At 34.2% G+C, this 12,648-nt stretch overlaps 1 pseudogene; it reads right to left on the bottom strand.

Annotated features, from left to right (window-relative positions):
• Positions 1 to 495: 495 nt before the first annotated feature.
• On the bottom strand, positions 496 to 12,608 carry LOC134238137 (microfibril-associated glycoprotein 4-like; annotated as a pseudogene).
• Between the last annotated feature and the right edge of the window lie 40 nt (positions 12,609 to 12,648).

The raw sequence follows: 12,648 nt of genomic DNA, 5'->3' as shown, positions 1-12,648 counted from the left end.
ATTCAATTGATAAATTGAATGAATAATGATTGATTGATTGACAAGTAATTGACTTGATTGATATTTGAATTCATTTATTGACTGATTGATTAATAATTTATTGATTGAATTTAATTTGTTTTTGCATTGGTGATGTTCATGCACTTGTGACCTACCCAGTGCATGATCCGCCCGATTTGGGTCATCACATTTGTTGTATTGATTCTTTATTGTGGAGCAGCCCTTTGGTTACTCCAGCAAACTGATCACCGCGGAAAGAAGCGCCATTTTAAACAAGCAAAATAACACCCATATTGTTTGTTTGATTTATAAGGAATCTGATATAATCTTTAATTAAAGTCATAGAACACTCAGACATACATAGAAAAAACTTCAACATTTTTTTCCACTAGACATTGTAAAGAAACATGTATCAATAAAAATGTATGGAGATAACGAACAGTATTCAAGCTCAAAAGTCCATTCAACAATGCAAATGACAAAATTTTAGTGTTTTATATCCTCCAAAGTTATTTTAGAAGAAGAATAAAGCATCAGTAGGTATATCTGTAATAGTCACGTCAAAGTTAAAGTCAAACCTCGTTTGAGGGGAACATATAGATCTTCGTAAAAATGGTGTTTGTTAAAATTTTCGTCTCTTACTAAAGCTGACCAAACATGAAACAATGTACAAAATCAAACTTCTTTTTTATTTCGTTTGTTGGTGCTTTCTTATCATCATGGTTGTTGACTTGAGAGAGTATTTTTCTCCTTTCCAGTGATACCATATTATACCCTTCCAGGGAGCATGACCTGTTGGATTTCTGTAATAAACACTGTTCAGAAGACTATCAGAACAGCCCTTATACCACCAAGCTCCCTTGTTTAATTTAGCACAGTTGACACTGTGATAGTCTTGGTCACGGTCATACGTTGAAAACCTGGCCCCTTGCGAATACGCCAAGGAATCTCCTAAAAAAAATTCTCTTTACGAAAAACATCAATACTATAAATATAGATACAAGGAACTTGGCTTCAGATACATGTACATTGGCATGTATGCAATTCATTTAATATAAAATACAGTGTAGCTAAAATAAAATACAGTGCACATGACTTTATCCAAAACCTAGTTTCATAATGGACAAAAAAAGATAAGAATGCTTCTTACGCAATATACTAGGTAAGAAAATTTATCGAATAATAATTTATTATAATTCCAGAAATTCCTGACCCAACCTGCAGTTCCTGTGTATCCAGAGACCGTCAGTCGATATCCGTTAGCTTCGCTACTTATCTGAACGTGGCTGTACTTTGCGAATCTTTTGTTACCATTGAAGTCTTCTAGGTTTATCCTCAACTCATAGTATCCATGGCTTGTTATTTCATGCAATGCTTCGTTTCCTTCAAACCATTAAAAAGTAACAGCAAACAACACAATTAATTTTTTTTTCACGGTCAATTTAAAATCTCACTTAAAATATCTCAGTGACATCCATCCTAGCCAGTGCTCTCTCCAAACATTTCCAAAACCTCTTTTATACTCCAACCACGTGCGGTAGAAATTCACGTACCCGTCTATTCTCCGTTGAAAAACCTGAATGTAATGCACTATGTAATATTGATTCAAGCTTCATTTTATTTCTAAAATTTGATGTGACATCTAGTTTAAGTTAAAATGATGTATGTGGAGATAACAAACAGTATTCGAGCTCAAAACACCATTAAACATTAATAGAAGCGAAGCAAACACGGCACTCCAAAACATCAGAGGTTGGATCAGGTGCCATGGAGGAGGAAACATCTCATGTCGATTGATCACACCCGCCGTTTGCTCCATTGTCCTGGTCGGAAAATAACTTTAAAAATCCGTCGACAATTCAGTTTGTAAGTAGTGACCAAAAATTAGAATGAAGAACGTCAGTCATCATTCGAATTAATTATAGAATGTGTTTGCGGACGAGGTCATTGTATCGACAAAAAAGTACGAAAAAATAACTTTAAACAAGATTGTTGGTATTATTGTTTCTTTAATTTGTTGTCAGTAATTTAGCTCGTTTCCAAAATTGTTAATACGTAGAGCAATCTCTTGCGTATCGAATTAACTGGGAGATATAAACCCCTTATGCAGGTCATGATGGTATATTGCTTCATAAGTAAGGAGAGTTGGTGATTCATTAGGTAAAGTCATCATAAACCTTAACTACAGAAAAAAAACTAGTAAACTAATTGTTCTCGAACAGTAAGAGGTTTTTCCACCTTCTTTAAAGAGCAAGATCCACTAAGGGCCTTTTTTGGCCCTGAGAATTTCTGAAAAATAAAATCTGCTCAGTTTAGGTGGAAAATGCAATATTTATCACTCTGACTGTTGGTGACCATGTATCTATTGAACATGAAGTAATTTTCCCATTAGTCAGAGTATTATCACGTCATAAAATGCGTTGTTTTCCCCATTTCCTGTTAATTCTTTTGGAAAAGGCCTTAAGTTGAAGTATTTATTCAATATTTCATATACAGTACAACCTCTAATCCAAAATATGCAATTAAATAATGAAAAATCTCTTTTTATGAAGATTGAAAAAAATATGTTTAAAATTTTGGATCGTGGGCTGTGCTAACATTTTAATTCTTTGCTGAAGGTAGTCAAATATGAATAATTCCTTCAATATTCAAGATCACTGCATTTTCTCAAAGCCTGTTTCCCAATACTCAGATTCTAGAAAAGAATTTTTTTTTTTTTTAGGAAATGAAAGCACCCAGTCTCTACTTTTTTTTGATATATGAAATGGGAAAAAGGGTGATAGTTTATTAATTGATATAAAAGCAAGGCCAATTTATGCATAAAGTGAACCTAGCTCTTTCTAAATTTTTGTTTTTTTTACTCTCTAAAGTTAATTCAATACAAAAAAGAGTCCAAAAATGGTTTGAAAAAAAAACTTTAATAATTTTCAAACTACTTTGACCTTGACAAATATTAAATGTCAAAGCTCATGAGTCATTATGCAATTGACCCCATGCTTCTACGACTTATAGTTTTAAAGTAATAAGGTTTTGTAGTAAGCGCAAAGACTTTAAAGGGCAATAACTTATACAATGGGTCATCAGATCTTTTGCACCGAATAAATTAAAGCTGTTTCTAAATACCCTTCAGATGTTAGTGAATGTTTTGTGTCTTTACATTTAACGGTTTCAGAGGAGTAGCAATAACAATGTTTTTCAAACGACGGGCAACTTTCAAACGGGTCAATCATAGGGGATATGAATAAAATGTACCTAGCAGATTTAACAGTACTTATCTATAATGCAAAGATATGTTATATATGTTAAAAAACAAAATTTTGTTGTGGAAAAAGCTAAAAAAAATTATTTCGAATGACCTTGACCTTTGACCTTGATATAAAGGAAGGTGGAAAGACCTAAAAAAATAATCGTACAAAGTAACATAAGGAAACTTTAGAAAAAAACATTTCATATACCCTGTAATGTTAATCCAGAAAGGGTGCTGCATAAAGGCCCAGTAAACTGTACCTCTTATCTTCCTCATATTAAATGATTCAGTCTTTGATTTTTTAAGATTGATTTCTTCTCAGGTGACTTCACGCCATTGCACCGTTCACGGTATCTCAGTTGGTAGAGCGCTCACTCCGTGATCGGGAGGTCGTGAGTTCGTATCTCGGCCGCGACTGACCTAGTCGTAAAAGTGGGTAGCAACTGTTCCTTCGCCATGCGCTCGGCACTTTAAAGTGAAAGTTGCGGGTCCTTCGGATGAGACCTTAAAAACCGAGACCCCGTGTCAGCGGCAGTCGTTGGCACTTTAAAGATCTCTCGCTGCTCAATGGCCCTGAGTGCCGAATAAAGGTCAAAATTTGAAGCAGTTCACCGGCATACGTTGACGTCTCCATATAACAAAATTCTCGAGAGGGACGTTAAACAATATACAATCAATCAATCAATCACGCCATTGCATCCAAATAGGAATATCTAGCAAGGTTACTTCACGCCATCGCACCTTTATAAGTTTATCTAGCAAGGCGACTTCACGCTATTGCACCTTTATATGCTTATCTAGCAAGGTGGCTACACGCCATTGCACCTTTATATGATGACTTCATGCCATTGCACCTTTATATGATTATCTAGTAAGGTGATTTTATGCCATAGCATCTTTATATGCTTATCTAGCAAGGTGACTTCACGCCATTGCATTTAAAGATGAATATCTAGCAGGGTGAATTCACGCCATTGCACCTTTATATGATTATCTAGCAAGGTGACTTTACGCCATTGCATCTAAAGATGAATATAGATAGCAATGTGACCTCACGCCATTGCACATTTATATGCTTATCTAGCAAGGTTAAAATATGTGATGAAAGACGGCATATTTTAGGAGATTACCCTCAGGGTTGGGATGTTAGTTTGCCTAGGCCGAACTCTAGTGTCCAGAACACCAAAACAAAATTCATGTTTGTATAGCTTTTCATGTAACAGTGTTAGATGCTGTTACCTTAACCTCAACAGATAGATATGTAGATATATTGACAACAGATTGTAAATTAAAAATAGCTATTCCATTCCTATATCGACTCGATATATGCAAGTGCGCGCTTGAATTAAAAATACCACACAAATACAAATATGTTTCATATTTTAATATTTTACTAAAAAAAGACACTAATGGTACCCTAACAATAAAACTTTATGATAAACGCCATGACTTCAACTTTTCCATTGTCAAAATTCCTTTACTTATGTAGAAATATACCCTTATCACCTGCATACCGGGATATCTCTCAGTTGATTCGATATGCAAAAACATGCTCTACGTACGACAATTCCTGTAATATTTGATGCCTTATTTATTATGAATGATTTTGTTTTATGTTCCTTGAATGTCTATAAAACCACGAAGACTCAAAATGGCCTTTTTTCATAAAGGTAAGCCGGACACTATATATGATCATAACTGGTCAACAAAGATCTTGAAACAAAAGCTGCACATCTTTGGAAATGCGTTTGTTCGGTTGTTATTTAAAGCCACTTTAGAGAATTTTTCAATCATATATCACTTCGATTCGATCGCCTCCTTACATCAAGACTCTATAGCAAATGATTTATCTACAGTGCCACGTGGAAAAAGGAAAAATTGCATAACCTTATCATGACTTTGTTTCAATAAGAATGACATTTGTTTCATAGAACTGGAAAAAAAGTTCTGTTTCAAAATCAGTAATTAAATAAATAAATGAAGGCGCTTTGCGATATTTTAATTGTTTATGTTCCAAGGGACTCATATCTCAGCAGAGAAAAAAATAATTTTTATTTAATTACATTATATAATATTTTGTTGCATTTTTATTACCTTATCAGATTATGTCTTGCGTAATTTTGTTCCCTGTCTTTGTAACCACAAAGGTTTTAAGGATTATAACACAAGATTTGAAACATTTTTTAATTCAATATATTTATTTAAAAAAAAAACTTAAATCATTTTTTTTAAATGTAAGAACATACCGTCCATCCGCCCCCATCCAACGTCATGTCACAAAAAAACTTTGTAACCTTGACCTCCTATTGGATAAATCCGGTAAATCCCACTAGGTTTGTATGGCAACATCTTATGAATGTCGCTACAATCCCTTGGGAGAAAGCAAGTTTCAGGCAGTGAACAGAAACCTGTGGAGAAAAACTATTGTAAGAATGCGCAAACGTAATTTTATTGGTTCAAATATATATTTATGTTTGCGGACTAACTTTTGTACATATAACAACAAAGGTATAATATAAACTCGATAAAAGTTCAAAATTACTTTTTTTGTTTTTAATTTTCCTGAACCAATTCAAAAATGAAGATTTTTTTATGTAAAGAGCTAAATCAAACTACATGAAATGTGAATACAATAAACAGATTTCATTCTCAAAAGTCAAATTTAAAAATCAGGAGCAGAGCAAACACGGACTTTTGAAGACAGAGATTATAGATCAGGTGCCATGGGAGTAAGTATCTTCTATTGATTAGTCATATTAATCATGTGCTCCTTGTCATAATCGGGAAAATAATTAAAGTTCAATATTTAGGGTGAAAAAGTTGCCCAAAGTTTGCAAACTAAAATAAAAAAATCGTCGTTCAGTCATCAGAGCATTGAAAATCACACAACACCTGTTTTTATTATGTCTCATTCCTCAAAAAATATACATGTTTTAATAAAAAATATGCCAATTAATTGTTTTTGTGTGATAAAAATTTGTATTGAAATTCAAGTTTTCCAGAATCGCACTAGATCTGTCTAATAATTCATGTCTTCTACCATAAATCTGGAAATTTTTATGTCGATTTCTTTTTGCGAATTTAGGTCAAAAAGCTGTCGATTAATTTTTACGTTTCAAAATTTTGCGAATTGTCATTGGCACTTAAAATAAAAAGCAATTAAGATTTTCAAATCAGTTTCTGTTTCAGTTTGCACTGTTAGAATACCACCAATATATGTCTATTTACAGTCGCAACGTGGCAAAGAATTGCAGAATCGCTCGGAAACAATTTTGAAGAATATAAAAGGATATGCACTGAAAAAAAAAACGTCCAAATTATTAATTATAACAATCCTTTTTGAGGTTGTGCATGTGTTTCAACCTAATATATTATCTAAATGAAAACTAAGCCCAATTTTCTCAACGTTTATTCTTATCTAAAATTTACACGCCATGTTTACATTTGGAACTCTCCACTTAATGCACTGAGTTTCTGTTATGGACCGTGTACGTTCATTTATTACATGCTTATTTAAAATAACTGATTTTCTTTCTTGGCAATATAATTAAATAGAAACATACTGCCTCAGTGCCTGTCAAACAATCGGACGATATTGAATGTAATATATTTACCATATATTTGCAATTTACATGCACGGGTAATTAGCTTGTAGTGTAAACAGGTTTCTTAAAATGACCAGTGTTTACGAACACCTGTTCACTGACTTTAAAATAGAAAAGTTTTCAGCCAATTTTTTGTTTAAATGTTGATTTATTTCTAAGGAAAATATTTCTGCGAATGTAATACACGCACAAATTTGCTAAAAAATTATCTACAGTAAAAATTTCCAGATTTACGGTAGTTCATGTCCAATAATTCATGTCTAATTATTCATGTCTAATAGTTCATGTCTAATAATTCATGTCACGTATTCTTACTCTCTTATTATACCCGCACTTTCTAAAGAAAGTTCGGGTATATTGTTGTTACTCATGTCCGTCCGTCCGTCCGTCTGTCACACTTTTCTTCCCTGAACTCGTCCTACATTTTACACAGTAGCTTAATCATCTTTTGGGAGATGGTTGGTGGGGTCATGTAGATGTGCAGTAAGGTTTTGGAATTTTGATTTTGCCCCGGGGGGTCAAATGGGGGTCGAAAAATGACGTTTTTTATGCAAAAAGCCCCGTCTTCCCTGAACTCCTTCTACATTTTACTCAGCAGCCTAACCAGCTTTTGGGAGATGGTTGGTGGGGTCATGTAGATGTGCAGTAATCTTTCGGAATTTTGATTTTGCCCCAGGGGATCAAATGGGGGTCGAAAAATGACGTTTTTTAAGCAAAAAGCTCCATCTTCCCTGAACACCTCTTACATTTTATTCAGCAGCCTAATCATCTTTTTGGAAGATGGTTGGTGGGGTCATGTAGATGTGCAGTAAGGTTTTGGAATTTTGATTTTGCCCCGGGGGGTCAAATGGGGGTCGAAAAATGATGTTTTTTATGCAAATAGCTCCGTCTTCCCTGAACTCCTCTTACATTTTACTCAGGAGCCTAATCATCTTTTGGGAGATGGTTGATGGGGTCATGTAGATGTGCAGTAAGGTTTTAGAATTTTGATTTTGCCCCGGGGGGTCAAATGGGAGTCGAAAAATGACGTTTTTTTTATGCAAAAAGCCCCGTCTTCCCTGAACTCCTTCTACATTTTACTCAGCAGCCTAACCAGCTTTTGGGAGATGGTTGGTGGGGTCATGTAGATGTGCAGTAAGGTTTCGGAATTTTGATTTTGCCCCAGGGGATCAAATGGGGGTCGAAAAATGACGTTTTTTAAGCAAAAAGCTCCGTCTTCCCTGAACTCCTCTTACATTTTACTCAGGAGCCTAATCATCTTTTGGGAGATGGTTGGTGGTGTCATGTAGATGTGCAGTAAGGTTTCGGAATTTTGATTTTGCCATGGGGGGTCAAATGGGTGTCGAAAAATGACTTTTTTTAATGCAAAAAGCCCCATTTTCCCTGAACTCCTCTTACATTTTACTCAGCAGCCTAATCATCTTTTGGGAGATGATTGGTGGGGTCATGCAGATGTGTAGTAAGGTTTCTGAATTTTGATTTTGCCCCAGGGGTTCAAATGGGGGTCGAAAAATGACGTTTTTTATGCTAAAAGCCCCATTTTCCCTGAACTCCTCTTACATTTTATTCAGCAGCCTAATCATCTTTTGGGAGATGGTTGGTGGGGTCATGTAGATGTGCAGTTAGGTTTCGGAATTTTGATTTTGCCCCGGGGGGTCAAATGAGGGTCGAAAAATGACGTTTTTTATGGAAAAAGCCCAGTCTTCCCTTAAACAGTGGTCTTATCCTCTTTTGGGAGAGTTCACTCTTTTGAAATTTTGTTAAAACATCAAGGTCAAGGGGTAAAAAATCATAGCATGTTGGGAAACATCTTGCTAAGGGTAATGTTCACTTGAAATGTGAAAGTCGAATCTCTTCTCAATGAAAAGGAAATACAACATTAATGAAAACTAAGTTAAACTTCAAGGTCAAGGTCACAGAGTCAAAAAGTCATGATACATTTGGAAAGGTCTTATCACAGGTAATATGAATGCCCTTTCATTTATCTTTCAAAATGATCAATTTAAAGCAATTAATTTGTTTATGAAATTAGGTCAAACTTCAAGGTCATGGGTAATAAAAATCATAGTGTATTTAGAATGGTATTGTCCAATTTAATACTAATACACATGTTTAATAAAAAATTCCTGTCTCTTCTCATTCAAAATATACGACCATGATGACCAAGGTTAAATTTATTGTGACAGATGGGCAGATTGACAAACAAATGAGATTTAATGTACCCTACCTGTAGTGAAAATGGGGGACAATAAATGTCTTTGCTGTTCTTGAGAAGAAGATTTATGTTGGAAAAAGTCCCCTGCATATTTAAATGTAAATTGGTTGAAATTGGCCCAGTGGTTCTTAAGAAGTTAATGTGAAAAGTTTGCAGACAAACATATGGACAACAGAAATCAGTACATTTCAGAAAACAGTAAGCTTATAAATAGTTAATCAAGGTGCTTTTGGTAGCAAAATAAAGCTAAACTGGTATATCTAATTCATCCGCAGAGCTTAGTATATTTTAATATGCACAACCTTTTCAACTCTTATCATAATTATTTTTTAAAATTTATATCACCATGTCTCATTCAAGGGAGAACTTGAGATATGACCAGATGTATATCTGTTTAATATAAAATATGTACATGTATACTGTGTTTTTTTTAGTAATTTGTTTGTTTGTTGTGACAGCAACTGTTATGGTAGCTTTTGGCAAAGGTTGAAGTTTCTCAAATGTAAGTCAAACTCCAAGGTCAAGGTCAAAGGGTCAAAATTGTTGGTATCAAAGGGAAAGTCTTGTCACAAGGAATACACATGTGAAAAAAGTGAGAAATCCCTAGAACTTCCTCACCTGTTCAAAAGTTATTGCCAAGGTTAAAGTTAAATTGGGTTCAACTCTAAGGTCTAGGTAAAAAATAATTATACCTGTTGTAGATCTAAGTTCACAATGATTACACATGTTAGAGCATGAAAGTCCTAGCACCACCTGTTCAAAACTTAGGCCAAGTTTAAGGTATTTTTCTTGTAAAAGTGGGTCAAACTCCAAGGTCAAGAGATGAAGAGGTCAAAATTGGTGGTACCCATTAAAAGGTTTTGCCAAAAGAAATTTACCTATGAAATATTGAAGCCATGTGTAAAGCCCAATCCACTTAAAACTTATGGGCAAGGTTAAAGTTTCTATGGACAGACAAACATACATAAACATAGGAAACAAAATATGTATATATAGTCAAATGAAAAAATTTTCTACTATTATGGAGTCATAAGATCAATTGTCATTTCAGGTACAGGGAGTCAGTGGCTAGGGAGATCAGACACCCCCCCCCCCCTGGAATTAGCAGTTATTTAAATAAGACTATGTACTGTAGAGAATAAAAATGACTTTGGACATCCTCCCCCTTAGAAAACAGGGACTCCACCATCATAGTTTTTATTATTATTTTTTATTTGCTTCTCAGGAAATCTTGGGCTGATTTTTTTGACTGAGGTGTGACACCCCCCCCCCTTTCTGAAAAAAAAATTCTGGATCTGCGCCTGTATATGCTGAATGTACGCAACGGGAGATAACTTGACAATGTGAAATTTGTCGACTGTGGCATGCGATGATCTTTGACCCTTTTTGAACTTCAACCTAACCATTTGCATTTATTTATTTTTATGCAGTCTATACTAAATCTTGTACTTACCGAATGTCATAGGTCGTGACAACGAATTCATGAAATATAATCCATATAATCCAATTAAAACACAAATGATTTTAACTGACCACACTGCATCGTCAATATTCATGTGCTAAATAATCTCATTCGACAAACCTTTGCTGATTCCGTTGCCAGTATGAATCGGCCGAGGTGTGCCGAGAGGTGATATCTATAAATATGATAATGGGTGACGCAAACCCAATGTGAATGTAGAAAATAAGATGTTCACACGTAAAACTGTTTAGTACAGGAACAAATTTCAAACTATCATAATAAACTATGTTTTAACATACCGGTAACATTGCCATCTAGGTCTATTTTAAAAAAATGTGAGAGTGAGAGAGAGAGTGTGTGTGGGGGGGGGGGGGGGAGAGATAGGCATTGACAAATTAATCGGGTTGTATTTTCAATGGGGTTTTTTCCCGACCGAGTACTAAAATCAGTTTGCACATTTTGATAAATTCATCAAAAACGCTTTGTACTAAAATAATATTTTATGTCGTTGAGAAAGTAAATTTAAAAAGTTCCAAATTTTGGGCAAAATATTTATCTGAATCTAATTAAGTAATTTACTTCAATCATTAATTAAATTCTGTTATTTCAGACTGGTAATGAATTAAGTATTCAAAATACATATGTTAGGCTCATAGATCATATGGTCACCTGAAAATTTTATGTTCAATTTGACGAATACATGTACGGTGATAATTATAGAATTATTTTGACTTCTTCCTTGGAAAGTCCAATATTAAGGAGTGTGTATTTAGAGGCAAACACCATAGTGCGGGTATTACTGTCTCATGACAGCATCTAGTTGACGATTATATAAAGTTATTGATAATTTATTACAAATGTTACTTTAGGATACTGTGAAAATAATTACCCTTATATCGATTCCACCATGCATTGGTCCACATTAAACAGATGTAAAAAATAAACGTTATACACGCAAAACAATTCATTTTTCCTACAAAAAATACTATAGCTTTTAATTTGAACAGACGCAGTGTATAAGAAAACAAAAATAAAGCACATGCACAATTTAAAGTAAAGATATGGAGATAACGAACAGTATTCAATTTCAAAGTCCATAACACAATACAAAATAGGAGCAGAGCAAACACGGACCTCCGAAACATCAGAGGTGGGATCAGGTGCCGTGAAGGAGTGAGCAACCCCCGCTGACTTGTCACACCAGCCGCGTGCTCCTTGTCGAGAAATAACGGAAAAATTCATCGTCAATTCAGTGTATGAATAATGTACTAACAATTAGTCTGAAAAACGTCAGTCAGCATTTGACTGAATGATTAATTGTATTTGCTGACAATGTCATTGTTTCGATCATTGAACTTACGAAATGATGACTTTAAACAAGACTGTTGATATTCTTGTTTCATCAACTTGCTTGTTCATAATTTACCCCGTTTTAAAAATTGTTCATACGTCGAGCATGATCTTGCGTATCGAATCAACTGAGATATATACTCCGTATGCAGGTGATGAAGGTATATTGCTGCATGAGTAAGGAAAGTTGACGAAAGAAAAGTCATCACGTTTATCATATAGTTTGTGAAAAATTGAATAATAAATTAAACTGAGAGATAGAAATAAAAGGATACCTTTACATCCTCCTAAAGATGATATCAATTGCTAACATGTACGTTCCTAATCAAGGATTACTTTTTATGTTGCGATTTACATAATTGCAAAATATTAAACTTGCAAAAACTTTTATTCCATGCGTCTGGAATTAATTTATTGCATTTTTGCATGATTCTGAGCTTGAGTTAAAAAATAATGAATACTTCAAAGATACAGTATGGCAAAAAATTGATATTTTGAGAAAAGAAAATTAAATCTTGTTAATAACTCATTGTTATAAGATGATGAAATGTTTTTTTAAAGTAATCTTTTGCAAAATGGAAGAGAAGGATTGTGAAATGAAAATTTTCTTAATGTTTTGTTTATATCTTGCAGTCTTTTAATAAAAATAAGAATCTGAAATATCAATCCTATATGTCAAAACTCTTACCGTCATAGACAGGATCTTGAACTTTACAAGTAACAGCTGTCCTAAAAGCTTGCCTGACTAAAAGCAATCAACGATGTGGAA

The sequence above is a fragment of the Saccostrea cucullata genome, unplaced genomic scaffold, assembly GCF_032062105.1.
Source record: "Saccostrea cucullata isolate Sc308-1 unplaced genomic scaffold, CSIRO_AGI_Scuc_v1 ctg591, whole genome shotgun sequence".
Classification (NCBI taxonomy): domain Eukaryota; kingdom Metazoa; phylum Mollusca; class Bivalvia; order Ostreida; family Ostreidae; genus Saccostrea; species Saccostrea cuccullata.
The sequence above is the reverse complement of the archived record's forward strand: the minus strand, read 5'-3'. Positions and strand labels throughout refer to the sequence as shown.